We start from the raw sequence: 16417 nt of genomic DNA on the forward strand, positions 1-16417 counted from the left end.
AAGGAAAAATTAATATTTAGAAATGTGCAATATGTTTGCTCCCTAAAGCAAAACAAATTGACAATGAAAATACAGACAGGGAGCTTTGTCCTGAGACCTTTTTTCTCACACATGCAGCATCATTGACTTCAGTGGAACTACTTGAGTAAGCAGGGACTGCTCAGGTGAGCAACTGTAGCAGGATAGGATTCAAATGTTAATATTTCCTGGGCCAAATCCTCACTTGGTGTAAATTGATGTGCGAAGTCAATGGCACGACACCAAATAAAATTAATCTTTTATTTCTTCTTTAGAATGTTCTTGTTTTCTGCAAGCAAGAAAAAACATATCTTCCTTTAAATAAACATAAACTAGATTTGGAAAAGATTGAAGTCTTAATGGAAGGGCACTGGAATTTTTCTGATCATTACAAATCCATTGCGAACAGAGCAGCCATTGAAAAGTGACACTGATGAATGAGGAGGGCTGTTGGTTTCCTTGGAAAAGTTAGGTTGCTGGTAGTGAGAAATGTGTCATTTATTTTCCCAGGAGAATGTTTCTTTTTCTCCCTCCTTCCCCCATCTCCAAATACTTTTGAATCATATAAATATCCATGTTTGCAAAAGTTAAGAGGAAGACAGAACAGAATGTTATTCCAAAGGGATCATTCCCCTTTCCAACAGGCAAGTAATTCAGATAATTGAAATTGGGCTCTAGTTACAGTTTATCAACACACCATAGCTCAAGGAAACAATAGTACTGTAAGTATGTGGAAAACATGCTGATTCTACATACTGAACTTCATCTTGGTTGTATTCTTTTGGTTTATAGTTGTCCTTTTAGTTCTGAGAGTGGAGAGCTGTCTCCTTTTCTTATATGCATTACATACACTCTGCCCTGATTTTATACCAGGGATGGGCAATAATTTTTAATGGGGGGGCCACTCCAAGATTTTGGCAAGTGGTCAAGGGATGCATTTCTATGGAGGGGAAGTGGAGTATGGGCAGAGGTTTGGTGCAAAAAGGAGCTTGGGGTTGGAGACTGGGGTACAGGAGAGGGTGTGGATTCTGAGAGGGAGTTTGAGTGAAGGAGGGGGTTATAATCTGGGGCAGGAGCTTAGGGTGCAGGGTCAGGGAGGGGATAAGGGTGCAAGAGAGGATTCTGGCCTGGAGGAGGTGCTCTAGGAGGGATTGCAAGGTCCGGGAGGGAATTGTGACCTGGGGCAGGGGAATGGGGTGCAGGGACAGGGGGTAAGAGTGCAGGAGAGGATTCTGGCCTGGGGAAGGGCTGTAGGAGGGAGTGCAGGCTCTGATTGGGGGGTGCTTACCTAGGCAGTTCCCAGCCAGCAGCCCTGCAGAAACCTGAGGCTGCTGGCTTTCCACGTGGCTCCATGCCCAGTACAGGAGGGGGAGGGGCTTCATACACTACTCCTGACCCACAGAAAAATTTCTCAGCTCCTATTGGTCAGAAACCGGCCAATGGGAGCTGAAAGATTTTGCTGGGGTGGAGGACAGCATGTGAAGTCTCCCTCCACCCTCCCCAGCCATCCAGGGTAGAGAGCAGCTGGCTGTTTAAGCCTGCTCCCTGCTTAAGAGTTTTGGTGAAGCAGCCAAGGGCCGGATCTGGTGGCTTGGTGGGCCGGATCTGGCCTGCTGGTGGTTTCTTGCCCACCCCTGTTTTATATAAATCTATACTCACATACCCCAATAGTCTAAGATTGTAAGGGTTAACGTTGCCTTAGGACTATTGTAAGCTATACACATAGAATCATAGAATCATAGGAGTGGCAGGGACCTCGAGAGGTCATCTAGTCCAGGGCCCTGCACTCATGGCAGGACTAAATAGTATCTAGACCAGTGGTGGGCAACCAGCAGCCTGGGCCACATACAGCTCATAGGGGTTCTATGTGTGGTCTGTTAGACATTTTGCTTGCCATTGCTTATACACAGTGTTGCCAGATACCATTGGTTCCGTCTATGTAGTTTTTTCCTACAGCTAATATTAAAGTGACACACATGTAAAGCAATGGCACATGAAGTGAGGTGCATGATAATTGCACACAACATTTATTATTTTCCAGATGTTTGCAAATTGATTGCTGAATTATTTGCTCAATTATCTTTCCTGGTAGAGAAGTTAAGCTGAGTGGTCTGTAATACTCTGGGCTCTTTTTGTTTCCCTTTTTATAGATGGGCACCATATTTGCCCTTTTCCAGTCTTCTGGAGTCTCTCCTGTCTTCCATGACTTTTCAAAGATGATAGATAATGGCTTAGATACCTCCTCAGTTAGCTCCTTGAGTATTCTAGAGTGCATTGCATCAGCTCCTAGTGACTAGAAGACATGTAATGTTTAAAGCCAGTAATGGTAGAATACTGTAGTGTTCTTGTGCTTATATTTTCATTTGAACTGTCTAAAACAGAACAAAATTCTTGTGTTCTGCCAGACACCTGAGAATCTTTTTGTCTTGAGGGCATTGAGTACAGAAATTGAATGGAGGGCTAGATAGGGAAGGCTGGGATAGTCTTTGCCTCCTCAAACATCTAGGCATGGCCCAGCCTCTGGCCCATACACACACACCCTGGCTCCACAACCCCTGACTCCCTCAGACGCTTGCCGCCATCCAACCTCCCTGCTTTCCATCACCTGGCTTCCCCCACTTCAGAACACTTTGCCTCCTGTCCAGCACACACACACACCATTCCCCACCCCCAGACTGTGCTGCCTGAAACACCAGAGTTGGTGGCGTGGGAGCTGAGACTGCAGGGGAGGGGCAGCCCCAGGAGCAGCCCATGAGCCTCGGCAAACTAGGCAATTGCCTAGGGCACCGCCGGCCTGACGTGCCCAATGATGACATCACAGGGCACCCGGGCGCCCGATGATTATGTCACGGCCATTGACGGCCGTGCAGGCAGGGGCGCCGATCGCGCCTTCTGCCTGGGGCACCAGCTGCCGCAGCCAGCCTCAGGCTGCTCCTGGGCAGCCCATGCTACTCGTGCTCACTGCCCTACCCGGAAGTTGAGCTGGTTCTTCCCAGCAAGGCAATCCTGACCCTGCTCCCTGGCATAAGCTCAGAGGCCAGACTGAAGGATCCAACAGGCTGGATATGGACCATAGGGCATACTTTGCCCCTTCTGTCTTAGAACAATTATTCTCAAGGGCTGGTACATGTCGCCTCAGGTTTTTGCCACTGATTCTGATTAAGCATTCCACACCACACTCTCCTCCCTGCTTTAATGATGAATTCTGGGTTCAGACTTTGGGCTAATCCTCTAACCTACAGCAGAGCATAGGCCACGCTAAATCCCAGCCTCTCGTGATCTGGTGCACTCAAGGATTTGGACCAGGGCCAGATATGGGGCAGGTGATCACTTGGGGTTCTGGGTTTGGGGGGGTGGCAGGCTCATGGTGCTGCAAGGTGTTCCAAAGTTTAACAAATGGAGGGGGCACCAAAGATGATCCTTATCAGGGGCACCATTTGGTTTAAAGCCAGCCCTGGTAGCAGAATACTTTTTGGAGCATACCAAGCTCCATGGTGGGTTATATTATTCCACTGAAGGGCCAGAGACTGCATTGAAGGCAGTGAGATTACTTATCTGATGGTGGATTCATATGAGTAAAGTTTTCAGGACTGGGTCATTGGTGGGTCACAGAAGTTGCAATAGGAAGAGATATCCTGCTCCAACATAAGGGAGGGCAAGAAAAGTGCTGCAACAGCCAACAATCTTCATCTAGTAAACTGGTAGAGGTGACTAAAAAAATTAGGCATCACCAAGGAACATTTTGAACACCGCTTACAGCCCTTTATTGTACCAATTATTCAGATCTGCACCAATATAAAGGCTACATTTTCAACTGTGTTTCAAGTCAGTATTTAATTTTGACTGGAAGTCCTTCTAGGTGCATACTTAGGTTGTAAGCTCTTTGGAACAATGAGCATCTCTTTGGCTGTGTCTACACTGGGCCACTTATTCCGGAAAAGCAGCCGCTTTTCCGGAATAACTTGCCAGCTGTCTACACTGGCCGCTTGCTTTTCCGGAAAAGCAATGACGATCTACTGTAAAATTGTCAGTGTTTTTCCGGAAAAACTATGCTGCTCCCGTTCGGGCAAAAGTCCTTTTCCAGAAAAACTGTTCCAGAAAAGGGCCAGTGTAGACAGCACAGTAGATTTTCTGCAAAAAAGCCCTGATCGCGAAAATGACGATCGGGGCTTTTTTGCGGAAAAGCGCGTCTACATTGGCCACGGACGCTTTTCCGGGAAAAGTGCTTTTCCGGAAAAGCATCCTGCCAATGTAGACGTGCTTTTTCCGGAAATACTTATAACGGGAAACTGTTCTGTTTTAAGCATTTCCGGAAAAGGGTGCCAGTGTAGACATAGCCCCCGTGTTTATAAAGTGTCTAGTTAGCACAATGGGGTCTTGGTCCCATGATTAAGGTGCCTAGGTGCAGCTACAGCAATACAAATAATTTTATGAATTGATAAATAGGCTTTGTTACCTGTATGCTTAGTTGCATGTGTATATTTCTCATTTGTGTATGTCACCGATAGTCCACACGTTATCTGACAACATATATTAAGAACAGAAATGTATAGAATTAAAGGTCTTGTTTAGACGATCTCAAGCAGTTCTCTTTTAAGTTGCACTTCTGTGAGATTGCAACAACACAAAGGGACTGTATGCAGATACAAACACATAACAATAATGCATATCAGTGTGGTTGTCTTTATGCTGAAAAAAATGATAATACTGAAGGAATAGAGAATTGAATTCATTCCATACACAAAAATTAAGTTTTGTGTAATGTCTCCAAAGCAGAGGAGATGTGATAGGTGCGCAGTATTGCCACCTGGGTGTGAAGATCATAAAGAATCAGTTAAATAAAGATGTCTGACCTAGAATCAGTGCTTTGGTTATAATTCAGTCAGAAACACTTCCTTGTTGAGCCTAACAACTGCAATCACAACAGTCAGACTGCAAGCTCCCCTGAGGCTGTGAGTCTGCTGTCCCTAGATTCACTGCTAGGGTGATAAAACAGCCTCCTGACTGGCCCATGCAACCTCCAGTAACTTTAGGGTCCGTAACTTGGGGGACAGGGATGTAGACTGGTTTCAGCTGCAAGTTTGTCATGATTTTTTTTTTCTGGATCCTCTCTTTGGGACACTGTATTCTGTTATGCCCTTATCTTGTGACTATACAAAGAGGGACTTGCCTACACACATACTGGAGAAAAAATATACACTCATCATTCTGCTAAGTACAAGTAAGAGTTACAGGACATTTTGCCTGTCTTGGCCTTTCCCCAGTGCAAGGTTTATTGGAATAAAACAGAAGCCTGTGATAGGCTCCACTCCTTGGGATCAAACATATTTTCCACTTGGTGTTCGCATATGCAGGTGAAGATCATTATGATTATGCAGAAGTGGAGGGGGGAGGTTCCTTGAGAGGAAGAGACACAGCTGCCAGCAGGTCCCGTGTGCCCAGACACAGGCCTTTATGAAAGCAGCCTGGCAGTTTCCCGGGGTGATACCCCGGGATTGCCTCTAGGTGGCGTGCTGACCGTCTCCCTCCCTGTCAAGGGATGACTCCGGGCAGGGGTGCACAGGCAAACGCCCTGCCCACAAGCCAACTTTTCAGCATAATGCAGAAATTCTTGGATTTTTCCCCTGCGTTACTACGCTTGATGTTTTGAAATAAATAAGCAACACCCCGCCCTTTGGGGAAGCTTCAAGCCGGGGGGTATTTACCAAGGAAGAAAGTTCCAATGTCAAGCCACATCGACTGACCTTCCTTGCTAAAGACACAAGTAGCCCGCAAGCGAACTAGTTCCCAGGGGCTTCCCCCAGCCAGCTGTCCTGCTGGGAGCTGGGGCGAGGGGCACGCGGGACTGCCCAGGGGAAGCAAACGGGGGTATGGAAGTCAGGTTACACTGCCTGGTGTTTTAAGAAGGGGGCCCTTAAAAGGGCGAGCGGGCAGCGGCTCTACTTGCCAGGGGGAGGGGAAGGAGGCAATGAACGGAAGGTGCGTGGTGTCTGCCTCCCTCCCGGCACCTGGGGCAGGGTGAGTCAGTCCCGGCCCCGTGCCCCTCCCCCGAGAAATCCAGCGCGTCCCATGGGGCAGTTTGGTAGCAACGGGGCCCTTGCTGAGACGAGCAGGTGCAGCTCCACTGTGGGAACGGCCGGTGGACACGGGGCGCTGGCTGCAGCCGTGGTTTTCCTGCGGACGTTTACTTCGATTTCTCCTTTATTTACTCCGCACAGAGCGACTGCTGGAGTCTCTGCCCCCCCCCCTTCCCCTTCTTTGTGTGGGTGTCCCGCTGCAACGCGCCAGGGAAAGAGTCTCGCAAAGTTACCCCGCCTTTCGCAGGGGGCTCCACTCTGGCTTGCCTGCGGAAAATCCGTCTCTTGAAAGCAACGGGAACGTGGCCATTAGCTTAAATGGGAGCGCGGTTCGGCCTTTTACTTCCTTTGCTCAACCAGTGTAAGAGAGGCTGCTTCTAATGAAGTCAGTGAAAGTTCAGGTGGCCGTTTGCATCAAGGCAAATGGCCTATGAAAGTAGGCAGCGGATAGGTTGCAGGAATATGTAAAATGAAAGCCATGGAGAAATCTGTATTAAATTGGATCTAAAGGAGATCGCACCAAGTTTTACACGCTCAGGCATAGCATTTTTCTAGTCTATATAGATTATATATTATTAGTTTGTGTGTCTTTTCTCTAAACGGTTGTCTAAATTGTCAGACCTATTCTGAGTACGTGGTATTAGGCTCTGTGTTAAATGTTCCTTGATTTAAAAATAGGGGTTGCTGCTAGGCTTGTTTTGCTACGAGAGAAAGTGAAAAGGCAATAAATAATGGAGTAGCGATGTGAAATAGTAGATAATTGAGTAGTAGGTGTGAAGACCAACAAATGAGAAAGTTATTTAAGTAACACTGTTTTGAAAATAATCACATAACGTTGTTACATTGTATTAACAAAATAGCCTTCTCATCAAAAGCTGTTTATCTGACAATCTCCTCAAGGTAGTACAGCTAGCCATAGGTATTACTACTTTATGTTTTTAATTGCAGAATGTGGGTTGAAAATATTTTGTGCGTGTTGTTTAAACAATTAAAGGCAACATTATTAAAAGTGATGTATTAAACTATACCAAACTTTATAAGAGCAGGTTAAAAATATGGGAACAGTGAACACCAGCTGTCTTGTAGTTCACTATTAACATTTTAAAAGAGAGTCTGTCCAACTTTGCTTTGTTTTGTGGCCTAATGGAAGTTTGGAGGCATAAAGGGCTCCACCTTCATTATTTCCTATGTTCTCACTTTTTAAATTGAATTAGCCAGCAATTTAGAAAAGGTATGTCTTTTGAAGTAAGTCTCCTATATCATTTAAGTCACTGAATGAAATTAGAGAATTCATCTTACTGTGGAGTCCAGCAAGACTACTTTTGATTTCTCTGAAGGTTAGCCTCGGGATCAGGCCCTATGCATTATGATAAGGAGTCAGTCTAGACTGCAGCACTTTCCCAGTGCCTCGGGAGTGAAGTGGCGTAGTCATTTGCATGGTAAAAAAAAAAAAATCTAGGCTACATCTATTGCATCAGCCAAAAAACAGGGAGTGAGTCTCATAATAGTCCTGTTGTCGGATATTTTGAGTATTTTGTGCCAAAATATAGGTGAACTTCCAACATTCCCAAACCATGTGTAGTTGCAAATCACTCTTGCAGAAAGTAGCATTGAACTAATGGTCCATTAACACAGGCATTTCATGATAATAGGGGAAAGTAAAACTATCCAGCAACTCTATGACCTAGCAGTGAAATCAAAGTGTGTATCAATATTTCCTAGAAAAGATTAGTGATCAAGAACTAACAGGCCCCTGTAAAAAGAAAGGATGGTTGAATAAAACCATGTAAAAGGAAGTTATTGGTCGTGGCTTTTCAGAGAAGTTTGTCAAAAGTTGCAAGCAGCACCAGGGATACATGCAGTTAGGCCCAAGCCTGCACTAATGACAGCCAAAGGAAGTTTGTGGAGAAGGTTTCTGATCTCTACAAATGCATAGGGATCTGACCTGTCCTGACTGAAGTCCAGAGATGTTTTAGGGGCACCTCCCAATCTGCATCATGGAAAAACTTTTTATGATTAAACCTGATTGACTTTTGTGTAATGACCCTGATTGAAGGCAAAGCAATGGCCAGAGGGTACAGTCAGCCCTGGGAGCCCCAGGGGTGTGTCTGGCACATGGGAGGCTTGCAGAGGGCTTTTCTCTGCCCCAGAGGAGGCTGTGCTGAAGGGGGTAAATACACTGGAACTATGTCTACACTCGCAGCTTCTTGCCTGAGAAATATGCAAATGAGGCTAAGCATGGAATATTGCTGAGCCTCATTTGCATACCTAATGAGCCACCATTTTTGCAGAAAAGGCTCTTGCACCAGAAGGAGCTGTCTACACTGCCCCGTCTTACGCAACAAAAACCCTCTTGTGCAATGCCGTTATTTCTGAAAATAATCAGCACAGCGGCATTGCACAGCAGTGTTTGCCCCTGTTCTGTTTAGGCTGAGGTTCCAACCCAGCCATAAAGTTACTAAGCACAGCCCCAAGCAGTGAAATTCTAATTTCACTGAAATTCTAGGTTGTGCCTGTGGCCCAGGGGTACAGGTAACTTTGATGTTGCTCCAAATAGATGTTTTAATTTTTAGGCTTATCTTATTGACATGAAACAGATGTGGATGGGAGGACAAGAGCCATTCAGATCTGTCCAGCCTTAGTCAAAGCCAGGGTGAACCAGAGTCTCTTAATTCAGCATTGACATAGTGGTGTTCCCTCCTCACCCCCCTCCCCTCCCCACACACACACTGGTATACACTCAGGCTGTGTCTACACTGGCACGATCTTGTGCAAAAGCAACTGCTCTTGCACAAAAACTTGCTGACTGACTACACTGGCCGCGTGTTCTTGCACAAGTAAACTGACGTTCTAATGTATGAAATCAGGGCTTCTTGCACCAGAACTCTGACACTCCCACTCAGGAATAAGCCCTTTTGCGCAACTGTTCTTGCGCAAGAGGCCAGTGTAGACAGGCAACATGAATTTCTTGCGCAAGAAAGCCCGATGGTTAAAATGGCCATCAGAGCTTTCTTGCACAAGAGAACATCTACATGGGCATGGATGCTCTTGCGTAAAAGCACATCTCTTGCACAAACTCACATGCCAGTGTAGATGCTCTCTTCTGGAAGAGTTTTTGCAGATGAACTCTTCTGCAAAAGAGTTTTTGTGCAAGATCACGCCAGTATAGACGAAGCCCCAGGGTTAGCAGACAGAGGCAGGACCCTCGGTCCAGACTTTTCTGCCTTGCAACACCCAAGTTCCACACGTGACTTTCATTCTGCACCTGGGTGAACCCCTTCCTGCATGATGGGACCATTTGCATAGCAGGGGTGTTGAGAGCCATCAAACCAAACTATATACCCAGTATATGATGGAAACCGCTTCAAGTCTCCCCCTGCCCCAACTTCCCACTACCCGGCCATTATCATCAGCTGCTCTCTTCCCTTCCATGGCTGGAAACTACACCTGATTCTTCCCTTGGTGCTTGGCCGGCTGGCTCCTTGCAGCAGTGTCTCCTCCTGATTCAGGATCATAATTTTCAGTCCTACCCTCACCGTGCCCCCTTCCCTATTTCAGGTAGCACTCCCCATGGGCCTCATACTGCTCTCTCCAATGACCATGGGAGCTGCCTTTTGCATGCAGTGGGATCGGGCCCTGGCAAGGCTACAGATGCCTGTTGGAGTGGTGCTGTGGTGTAATCTCCCAGCTGGGGAGAAGCGCTTTGGGCTAGAGAGTGCTGTTTGAAAGTCCCTTTCTCAGGTAGAAATACCAGTGCAGCCGGGGGGCTGACACGGGAAGGGTTTATAGCAGGGGTGGGGAACCTCAGGACCAAGAGTCCGATGTGGCTCCCAGCTTGCCTGGATCTGGCCCCCGAGGCTCAGGGCTCACTTTCAGCATTGGGGAGCCTGAGCTGGCATTCCAGACTACTAGCCTAGGCCCTCCGAGGCTCTAATGTGCAAGGGGAACGTGGGGAGTGTCTTTCTCCTTCTCAGCTGGGGATCACAACAATGAGGGTTGTTTTATTTGTTTTTCACTTGTGAGCAGCCCCCTGCTGATTTTTCCATTGGTCACTGGCCCATGACCCCAAAAAAATTCCACACTCCTGATGAGTGTCTGTTAAGGGCTTGGTTAGCTAGTCAGGGGGAAGTTTGCAGCTGGAGCTGAGCACAGTTTCTAGTGTGAACGGGAAGCAGGCCTTGGTTCTCATGGGAGGCTGGTCTGTATCTAGGACCTCCTAGGAGAGATTCTGCTTAGGGAAAGGGTCAATTTTGTCTCCCAGAAAGCTCGCCAAGAGCAGGAGACCTCCAGGCCAGGCAACGTGCAGCCTTCCTCCATGTTTTCCTCTCCTCAAGGCTCCTGCTTGTCTGCCCTGCTGGAGGAGAGCAAAACCACTCTGGCACTAACCCTGCCATAGGCAGTGTTTTGTCGTATGGTCTCGCCCAGCTTTCTCAGCCAGCGCGCTGCCAGCCTCCTGGTAATGTCGCCTTATTGTGTTGCTGGTATTATTTTAATTTCTCCCAATTGCCTTGTGTCTTGAGCCAGGTCAGTCTAGGTGGAGAATACAGAAGTTCTAGCTCTAGGCCTCATAACAGCCTTCAAACAAAGTAACTCGTGAAACTGTCTCTTCTTGGTGAGTTGGGCTGGGGGCAGAGGTTTCTTTTATGACCTGACTGGTCAAATGGATGCTCCCTGGACTCTGAGTCTTGTGCTGATTTGGACTCAACCCCAATGACCCTTTAATCTGTCTCACCCTCTCACTTAAGGGGAAAGAACATGAATTATTTTTCTCAGTAGTACTGACATATTTTCTCATCTCTTTCCTAATTTACATTACTTGCAGCCTCACACCCTATTCCCCTTTACAAAACAGCCCCAGCTCTGATTTGTGCTAATTACATTGATACTGTGATGTGGGTTAATTTACTTTCAGGAGTTGAACTTTCCTGCAGACTTAGCAGGAGTTGTTTTTTTTTAATGGCTGTTAACTTGAGCTTCACCTCAGTTTATATTTCTAAAGGGTCTAGTGGAGGAAGGCTCATGAGAACCAGCAGGACTTTTCAGCACCGGCCTTTGCAGCTGTAGTGAGAAATACCTCTCTCTCTCTCTCTCTCTCTCCAAGATTTAGGTATTTCTACAAAGAAAACAAATAGCTTTATTATATACACTGTGCTATATACTGGACTAGTAAGGCAGTTTTCTTGTACCTTCTTACTTACTTTTTTGAACTCCGTGTTCTTTATGAAACTGTACTATTTTCCCAACTGAAGCTGAGAGGTAACCATTTTCATAAAAGTTTAATATTACAGAGATGATGTCTGTAGACTTTCCATTCACAGTGTGTTAAAACACAGGCCAACATTCGCTTAGTGTTCAAAGTTTGGAGTGTCCTAACAAGTTTTCTTTAAATGCCAAATTAGGTTTATGTCTATGTTAACTTTTTTTAAGGAAAGAAAATAAATCTGAAGGTTTGCTTTGTGATGGTACACTTGTTCCTTTTTGTCTCTCACTAACAAGCTTTGCATCCCACTAGGCATATAGTGTTCTAATCTGCTTGGGTGTTTATATAGAAATCCCCATTTTAACATGGCTATTTTAGTATACATATCAGTTCTGTGTGGACATTATAAAATATAAAGTGTGTTTAATTATGACAGGGTGGGAGTTTCAATAGTTTTGGTTAGTCTATAAGGTGCCCCAGGACTCCTCCCCACTTTTGCAGATTCAGACTAACACCTATCCCTCTGATACTCAATAGTATCATTCTTTCAATGAAACCTTTGACTCTAAAGCCACTTTTGAAACTCGTACCCTGAATAAATTTCTAACTTCAGCCTCCATCCGAGAACAAAATTCTAACTTAGATCACACAATAATAAATCACTGATATGGGTCACAACTAGTAAGACTGGCTATGGTAGACCTTGTGAGGATATAGTATGATTCATCGTGTCTGTTCGGATTATACCAATGCTACACTTTTCAGATAGTCTTTCGCTACCATTAAAAATGCATCTGGAATTAACATGCAAAACTGCCCTAGTTGTGTTAAGTGCCTGACTTGAACCTGTGCAAACATTCTGTGTTCAGGCTTCCACCTAGACATACCTTGGTCTTAGTGTCGCATCTGGGCCCTGTTCCGTTTCACACCGACCTCAGCTCACTGTGGTCACCAGAGGGCAGGTTACAAGAGGGAAGCGCTGATTACACGTGTCCGGGCTTTTATCGATTTTAACTCACCGCGTGGACGTTGTTACCTGAAGGGCTTTGTGTTAATTGCAGTGATTTACAGCTGGGCAATAAAACAAGACTAAGTCACATCAATAATACAACACTGCGCTATAAGCAACAGTGGCAGGACTTGCAGAAAGACTCAACGGCTCTTAATAGAGGCACCTCGCGCTGTTCCTCCCCTCCCCCCATTAATGCCTCTATTCATGCAAACTTATATTAAAAAATATAAGTTTGACAAGTAGCCCTCTCCATTGTAGTTTTGGCTGGGCGTCATAATATGTATCGAGAGTGTGTGTGCCGGGCCCACGAAAGACGCGCGCGCGAGAGGCTTATAGGCGATTGTCTTTCGGGGGCCCTCTGGTGCATTTTGATCGCAACCCAGGAACACGAGCCCCGTTAAAGAAAGTTTAGCAATTCGTTCCTGGCATCCGAGAGTACACAGCGAGCTGCCTTTCGCTCCCTGGACTCGGTTCTCCAAAGACCCCTCCGCTGCAGCGTTTCCAGCGTGCGGCTGGTTTTTTAAAGCCCCGTTTCTCCGGAACACCGGTGCCCCGCATTTCTTTTTCAAATGGGGCGAGAGCGGGTTGGGCTTCGCCGTGTCCAGATTCCCACAGAGGCTGCTGCGTTCACGTCAGTTTCACCCTCTCCTACGTGCTTGTCTCAGCGTCTAGTTTTGTTCAGACTTTATTTTTCCAAACTGCATTACAGAGCCCTCGGCCACGCTGGGGGGGGGGGGGGGAATCCCCTCCCTTTTTTGGTCTTTTCTTTCCTACTTCCCCGTATTTAACAATCTGTTCCCCCCCCCTTTGTCTTTCACTATTTTTGGCTCAGATCTAAGTGGCCACAAACATCTTATCTCCGTGTGTGTGTGTGTGATTTAAAAGGGCATAATAGAGAGCTGGGGCTGGAGCAGTGAATGATTCGCTGTGATAAATCAGCGAGGCTGTCTTCAATACTGTACTTCCATTATTCATCTGAATGCGTGTCGGTTACACGATGGACGTACTAGACTGCGGCAAAAAAAAAAAAAAAAACCCACCAAGCTGCTAAACTCTGCATCAACCGCAGCAGCGGCTGCCGGAGGACCGAGTACAGCACGGATTGATTATTTTTCCCCCTCCCCTGCAAGCTCATGGCGCAGCGCAGCGATTTGAAATGAATTGTCTGTAGAACAACCCCTGGATGCATGTGGATTCGGTTCTGTACCTGCGGCTTGTTTTGTGTTTTGGGGGGTTTCTTGTGACCTTCTCCCCCCTCCCTTCCTTTTTCTGTACCTTACTGAACATGGCTACCATTGACTTCATGAATAATTGGAAAGGCAGACTTGGCAGGTTATGCGACTATAATTATTTTGTTCTAATGCCATTTCTTTTTCCCCCCTCTCTCCTTCTCCTTCTCCTTCTCCACCGATCCAGTTCATTGAGACTGCAGAAGAAAGGGGGAAGCGTGGTGGGGGGACACAGGGAGGGAAATATACAACGGCTTGTATTTTGTGTTCGTAGTGATCATTTTGATGCTGTCTTTCTGTGCCTTTACTCGGAGGAACTAGTAACTGGTTAACAGTATCCCTGCTGCGAAATCAACTGTCGAATAAAAAGTGTGATCTGTCTAGTGTCTAGCACCCTGGTCAATGTCAGTTTTATGTTGATGTTACTTCCAGCAGTACAGATGTTAGAGCGGATACTGCAGTCCTAAGGTTTACCTCCTTTATGTGCAAATAAAAGCACATGGTTATGGATACTTATGTCTCTTAAGATTGAGGATTGACTAGTTAATGAAAGAAGTATATGATTTGTGTGGGGCGTTGGAAGGGGATAACAAAGAATCATGTTTTGTAATGTATTGTTTCTAAATAGTAAAGTGACCTATACAAAGTTTCTGGAAGCTATAGCTCCGGGTGTACATAGAACCAACAAGATAGTGGACAAAATATTGAAAAACAATATTTCCCATTCATAAAATTGTCAGAGTGTTTATATATGCCTCCACTTCCATATCTGACTAAATTGCTAATACGGTATTGCCAGCTTCATAAGATAATTGCAATGTGGGTAGAGACCTAATAATACAGTAGCACATATAATTTTAAACCACACCTCACTATTTACTGTGATATAACTTTCCCAAAGTTTATTTGTGGCAGTAAGAGATTTTAAGTGCAGAACAAATTGCAAATGAATAGCTATGATTCTATACACAATGTGCTTGGCTACTAGAGTTTCTACAATTAGAGACAATTCTGAAGAGGATTAAAAAATACAAAGTCTGCAGGGAAATGCTTATTTCCTGTCACGGAGAAAAAATCTGAAGGCACAGCTTTTCCATGTTCTAAATGGAAAATTGTACTTTATTTGTATGTAAGCTGGGTAAACTGTAATTGTAACAATACACCTGTTTCATGAGAACAGCGCTTTAAAAAAAAGCTACATTTTGAAAATATGAGTTCACTGCATTTACACAGAATAACTAAATGTCCTGTGGCTATGTGTGTGTGTTTACAGGAGTAAAAAGAGAACAAATGAACAAAACCAGGATTCATTTGTCCCTTTATAATCTCATTTCAGTGTGTCTGTATTGTGTCTAATTGTTAATAGTGTTAGTACTGCAATTGTCCCAACTTAATATGGAAGTTAACACCCCTTTACGATTAATAGAGGATTTTCTCTCTTTTTCTAGTGCTATTTGTCTTCCCTAGAAGACAACTATGTCCCTGATTACAACAGTTCTACAACCACAATTTTTTTTAAAGAAATCTTATATTCTGCAAAGCAAAGCAATATGTGCAGAAAGATATCCATGTTGCCCATAGCCAGGGATTCAGATTGCCAATACTTATAATGCAACAGGTCTCAGAATTATAATACTGAAGACTTGAAAAATGTTCTGATGCTGAAGCAAATGCATTTATTAGATGCTATACAAAACCTTTAGACTTTCTCAATGGTGGGACTGGGGCAAAAAACAAATTAGTTACAAGTGAGGCACATGCTGACAAAAGCACTAGTTTCTGAACAGAAAAAGCAACAAGTAAACATTTCAATGTAATTATCAAAACTGAGGATTAGTATACATATTTTAATCATTAGCATTTCCGAGTGTTAAAATGTGTAAACATTAAAAGTGGATATTGTAAAACTCAATACCTAGAAAAGTTTCTGTCTTCCCTAGAATTAACTCTACAACTTGCATATAATATTTTCATGTCTAGAGGAGATTTAATTTGGGCTTGAAGGAGTATTTTTATAACACAGAAAAACAGACAAATATTGACAAAACTTTTGTGCTCTTATATTTTTAATTTCCCTTTACGTCTGAGGAAAGTGATCAGCTTTTTACTGGAACACATTCTTACCCCTTATTTGGACACTCATTTCATATGATGGATTACACTATTATGATAAATAAAGGCCTCATGCATTCTCTCGTTCCCTTGGACTGATTTGCAGACGGACATCACTCAATATACACAGTACCAGAAACAATAAGACTAAAAGATCAGATGTTAGCATGGTGAGATTCTTCATGTCCAAGCTTTACCCCTATGCACAAAGTTACGAGAGATTTTGTCTGAAAAAATAGGGTGCTTGTATTTACAGACTTATTTCTAATAATGAAATATACAAAGAACAAACATAGTACTTAAATAGATCACTAATTACTGCAGTTGAGAACTATTAGGTCTCAATTTTAAACTTTCTTGCTCACAAGGAAAAAAAGTTTAATACAGAACAATAGAGGAAAGCATTCTATCTGGTGTATAAATAATAAAAATTGTGAAGAACCTTTCATTATACTACCCCCTTTTCTTTCTCATAACTTTTCTATAAAGTATACTGCAGTTGCTGAGTGTTAACCTTATTCTATTAAATTCAATGTATGTCTTCTAAGCCATGTTTTCACCTCAAGTACTGAATAACACATTCAGCATACAGTAAATGAACACAAGATAAATCACTGTATTCAGTGGGCTGTGTTTTTACGTAGTAGCAAAATAGTAATAAAAGTAAACAAGCTAAGTTTTGGGAAGTATATAGTGATGGCAAACGCAACAATGTGAATGTATAAAATATATAGTAAGTATTCCGTATTATAATAGCATTTTAATAATT

At 44.3% G+C, this 16417-nt stretch overlaps 1 protein-coding gene and 1 long non-coding RNA gene across 3 annotated transcripts in view; one reads left to right on the forward strand and one right to left on the reverse strand.

Annotated features, from left to right (window-relative positions):
- Positions 1 to 16031, reverse strand: part of LOC142830555 (uncharacterized) — a 29523-nt gene extending 13492 nt beyond the window's left edge. The window contains exon 1 of one of the 2 annotated variants that reach the window (XR_012905892.1): positions 12183 to 16031. This is a non-coding gene — a long non-coding RNA (uncharacterized LOC142830555). Of the gene's footprint in view, positions 1 to 4474; positions 4600 to 12182 lie in introns of those variants that run through there. The other variant, XR_012905893.1, reaches the window with a different exon arrangement.
- The window catches only part of NFIA (nuclear factor I A), a 502526-nt gene that overhangs the window by 130053 nt on the left and 356056 nt on the right, over positions 1 to 16417 (forward strand). The gene's annotated exons all lie outside the window — the stretch shown is intronic.

Source organism: Pelodiscus sinensis, chromosome 9, assembly GCF_049634645.1.
Source record: "Pelodiscus sinensis isolate JC-2024 chromosome 9, ASM4963464v1, whole genome shotgun sequence".
Taxonomy (NCBI): Eukaryota; Metazoa; Chordata; order Testudines; family Trionychidae; genus Pelodiscus; species Pelodiscus sinensis.